Raw genomic sequence first — 5,525 nt, forward strand, 5'->3', positions numbered from 1 at the left:
TTGTATTATTAAAACTTTATAATAATGTTGTTACACTGTTATGTGCGTATCATAATTAATCTTGTCTCTACGTATGCCATTTGGTGGCAAAGTGGCGATTAGAGGCTCACTACGGGCGCGTGTAACTCTAATTACTTCAGTGCGCGTGTGTACACGCGGATTCACGCTCATCGCGAGCACGGCACGTGGAGCTTGGGGTTGGCACACGTGGTACACAAGAAGTCCCCGGAGGCGCTTTGCACCCTACCGTCAGGAAAATACGACCGCCGATGTATCTCTTTAACGCCTCTAATATCTTTAATGTTCCACCTCCCCCGGACAGGGTCAGACGGGGCTTGGCCAAAGATTCTCTTTAATGCGCCTGTAATATCGGTAACGTTCTGCAAACTGGCGGATCTCGTTATCTTTTACGAAGCTCGGCGATATCAACTAACGCGCCAATTACGTCGTCACGTTATTTTATGCGTCGCGACATATCGATGATCTCAACGTTGATCATTATGTATGTTTTATTTGCGTAAGAATAGATAAAAAAAGATGAACGCAAAATTCTTAGAGTAATCTAGGAAATATAAAGACTTTTTTTTTTTAGAGACCTCTTTTCTGTGACAATATTTTTCCATTTTTATAAAGCATACGTTTAATCGCTCGCTTGTCGGTGATAGCGCGAGATCGCTCGTTATCGTAGATAAAATATCATCGCCGTGAAAGCTTGTCGAAGAGTACGCGCGTCCTTTTAACTTTCCCGTAATATCTCGTAATGTCTCTCAAATTGGCACGAGCCCGTAGAACGACGGACAGAGATAACGCCACGAGCTGGAACTCCAACACCTCTAATGTCGAACGGTCGTCAGCGGCGCGGCATGAAATATTCAGGTCAGCGACGAGAACGTCGACGATCTTGGCGGACTTCGCCCCGTCCGTCGATCGATCTGTCGACTCGCAACGCGAATATATACGCGACAAATAACACGAGCCAGGTGAAGTAAAAATCTCGGATTTATCTTTGTGACATGCGTCCAATCCAGTCTTCAACTATCAATAATACAGATGCATGCGAGCGATGTCTTTGCGTTTAGCTTTAATCAGTCGTATGAATGAACGATAGCAAATAATGGATATCTTGGTATGAAATATGAGTAAAAATGACAAACCTGTCAATATGACGAAATATGATTTATTTATGTATTTGGTTTACAGTTTGAATTATTATATTATTTCTATATACATGGGGCTAAACCGAAGATTAATTTTTATATAAATATTTGCATGAAAATGAGATTTACACAAGCCTTAAAAGTTTCAAAAATCCCTTATAAACCTAAAATTATTACATTAGCGAGTAGTTGGTGATTATTGTGAACGCTTGATGAAATACGAAGAGGCGATTAATCCCAGACACGTAACGTTTCAGAGTTCACACGTGTCTAAGATTCTATTTCAAGAAAGATGCGATGCGGTCGGTGACAGACGGCTGCTCCGTGCACAGCGCCAGCGCGATAAGCTTAATGACACGGTCTGTCGGCGCGATCACCGACGTCACTCCGATATTTAGTCCGGCGGGAATTAAACGGCTGGACGATAACGACGGCGGCGGTGGCGGGACTCTAATATCTCTAATGTCAATTCCCTGTCCCCGGGCCGTAATATCGGTCTCGTAACCGACCGAACGACGGTCTTAATAAACTTGCGAGCTCTCGCGTTATTGCGATTTTATATTTTATTATCGTTAGCCGCCCTCGGCTCTCGCGAAGGACCGTGATGATTTCGCAATCATCCCCGTAACAACATTTCAGGGTTATTCCAATTAAGAAATAAGACAGGAGACTAGCGCGGATTTTATTCTCGTCGCGAGTTATCGTCAGACGTTCACAATTAACATATTTTTCAAGAAATTATACCGATTAGAATGTTATATTTTTTATTATTCTATAAATGAAAAGTCGTCTTTTCCACTACTGTGAGAACAATTTCACGACGCTCTCGTTCTCCTTTTCTCTGGCTCCTCCGTTTCTTTCTTTCCGTCTTTCATATCAGGTAAAATATTAAGTATATAATATTTCGGTGGATTCGTCGCGAAAAGTCAGCCATCAGCCGCGTAAGCGACGCGAGGCGAGAAAAGGTGGCCAAAGGATGAATAGGCGATCTCGCGAAGTAGGCTTTATATTTATCGCGGCAATAAGGCGAGACTCGACGCCGGGCGTCGTCGGACCGAGAGGGAGGCAAGGACCGACGTCGTTGGGACAATCGGTGGCCGTCGTTATCATTAACGACGCGACGTCCAATGCGACGTCGGCATTCACTCCGCCTCCGTTTCTCTCTTCCTGTCGCTTACCTTCTCCTCTCCGCTCTCTTTCATCGTTTCCTCTTACCGCCGACTCGTCATTGCTGCCTCGTTTCGGCTCCCCGCACTCGTCCTGAGATCCACGACCGTCTGCGGAACTCTACCGGGTGTCCACCGTGTGTGTCGTATAGTTCTTTTTCAGAATATGTGCGATAATTTAAGAATGTATGTGGCAACGAAGAATCGAGATTGAACTTCTGACTAATATAAAATACATGATTGAGATAAAAGTACCGACAATTGATAATTTATATCAGGAATTATTAAAGAATACGTGAAGAAAAAAAATTGCGATATCATATTTCCTAATTAAAATTCTAATACAGTCATACTTGGATAATAATTATCGGATATATTAGTGTGAAAAATATAACTTTTACGCGAGAAATCAAAAAATCGGTGACAAAATTCACTTTGCGCGTCTGAATTTTGTTAGGATTTTCTGCACTTGACGAAATTTCACGGAGGATTAGCTTGTCTCGTGACGCGCCGCCGCCGAGAGAGATGAATCATCGTTAGCGAAAGTTTCGCTGTTGTCACCCCCTCGTCGCGGTACTCGATTAAAGGCATTAGGATCGTCCTCCGTGGCGAGGGTGCGCGCTCGGGGGAATCCCGTAGACGAGGAGAGGTGCGGGGAAAGCTTGTTTGTTCGGCACCTGCCGCTTACGCGCGCGTGTACGAGGTCGCTGGTCCCCTAATCCGATCGTGACGCACGTGCGTGCGTCTACGGACCCCCCACTAGAAGAGTTTACACAATGCTGCCCCTTTCCTCGTTCCCCCGCCGAATCCTTCCCCGATCGGTCGATCGAAGGAGGCTTCGCCTCGAATCTACCGCGATGAATCTCAATGAGGCGTGTGAGTCGCGCGACGTGACTTTCGTTCCACCTTTTGCAACTGCACGCTAATTCATTTAACTCCGGATGACGAACCTCTACATACTTCGAAAACACTTTTTCGGCTACTTTAAGTTGCTTATCAAGATGTAAGTGGAATTGAAATATATTTGTGTTTGAGGTACATTCTTCTATCAATATAATATATATTTATTAATGTGGTTAACTAAAATCTATTTTTATTTGTCTATTGTGGTATAAAAAACAACCATTATAGGATTGCTTATAAATGTCTATTCTATTTTTTTATTTAGAATAGACCAAATATTTTTTATTTAATCCCGCAAATTATATTTCGTCCTATTAAGAGAAGCTTAAAAAGATTTCACTTTTAATACTTTTAATAGCTCATTATAGTTTTCCGTCTCATTTTCCTCATTATTTTGGCTGCATCTTTTCGGCACATTTAAAGCCCCCATTTTCTAATCAGCTTGTCAATTGGACTTTACACAGTGATTGCGGCCAGTCTTGATCCGGCGCTATCGAGCACGACGCGCGGCGCGATGCGTGCTCTCTCATTCATCTCTGTTTCCGATGCGGCACGTGTCACCGCTTGTTTCTCCGCTCGTTTAGAGGCTCGAATTAATATCGCCCGAGGACGTCGCGACGCCGTCTCATAAATAAAATCCGAGAGGGTCGTGACGAAAACGAGTCGAGGGGATGACGATACCGCGACGGGGGGCAGGCAGCGTGACCGTCAGTAATTCGATTTTTGGTTTATTTGGGGGAAGTTCTCTTTTATAAAAATGTCGCAATGCATAAAAAGCTGAAAACCCTATTACATATGTCGCCGCACACACGGCAGTTTAACTTAAAATATATTATTTTTTTCATTTTTCGACATGTTTATGAAATAGTACATAGTTAAATAGTTATTCTGGGAAATGGGCCGATAAATTCTCAAAGGTTTAGTTAAAATCCCTCATTAAAGGATGTTTCATGATTTCCGAAATATTCTACGTACTGCACTATGCTTAATTTAATAAACGCGTTTTGGAAGTGCACGGGTATGCGGAATTTTGTATCAAAGACATGAACATAATGGCGGATTGTGCGTATAATCGTCAATGCGTACCGTCAATGTGACATTATGTTCGCACACGTGTGTCCGTATGCATATACGTGTTCATCGTAATTTTATATTCTGTTACGAAGGGCGGTAGAATACGTAATGTTGAAATAGCTCCATCATTATCACCGACATGTTCCACATATCATTCTATGTATCATTTTATATATCTATATATTTTACGCGAAAGTTAGTAGCTTATCGCAAAGTTACATAGAGCTATTTGTTACGTCAAATATTTATGGACTATTAAAAATTGTGTATCAAACGCCAAGATGAATTATATGAGGCACAGAGTGCGTGTATCTCACATTTAATTACATTTGTTTATGTAGGTACATGTATCATGCAAAGAATATAATGCGAAAGGAAAATCATAATTGCTTTCTGAAGCAACGTTGGCCAATGCGGTAAACAGAATTTTAATTTCCATTTAATTTAACAAGGCTATTAGCTTTCAATATTAAACATTTGTGAGAAAGAACGGTGTCATATGTTTCCAAGATGAATATCCAGGTCGAAGAATTTACGTACGCGAGGAATCTAGAATACGATAGTTTTACATACGATAATTTTTCCTAAGGCACCAAGTGCGTCATCAAATCGTCATCTCCGATGGCTGTAATGACATTTATTTTCGCTAAAGAGCCCGCTGTCCCTGCTCTCGCAATTGATCGCGCGATCGATCACGCTTATTTATCAACGATTCTCTCTCTCTCTCTCCCTCTCGTCTTTCTCTTCCTATTTTACATCGCTGTTGTTTTTTATTTTTCCCCTTCCAGTCACGTTTCGCGCTTGCCTCTCGCGATCGATCAATCACTCGCGTTTCCCAACGCATCGCGACGCGTCGTCGGGAAGATTCTCCATCAATGAATGTTTTTTTAGTCCAAGCACCATTAACATTTGGCAGGCATTTTTTATAGCGCAACTGCTACGATCCGCAACTTCAGAGAGAATTCCTCTTTCCCTCGTGACCATATCTAATAATGTTTTCCGTAGTTGGTCCGTAACACGTCCGACTATCTGATCTCGAAAAATTTTGAATCCAAGGTTATACATCTTGTCTCTTAAACGCATCCATCTTTTATACCATGTAAGAGATGAAGCCCCTTCGTTCACGATGTCTACGATTTTCCGCATGGAAGTTTGGTGGGTGTTCCACGCAATATTTAATGTTTCTAGGAGGTTATTGTCGCAAGCACGACCGACATCTCCTTCA

Source organism: Temnothorax curvispinosus, unplaced genomic scaffold, assembly GCF_003070985.1.
Source record: "Temnothorax curvispinosus isolate PA1 unplaced genomic scaffold, ASM307098v1 QBEX01015788.1, whole genome shotgun sequence".
NCBI lineage: Eukaryota > Metazoa > Arthropoda > Insecta > Hymenoptera > Formicidae > Temnothorax > Temnothorax curvispinosus.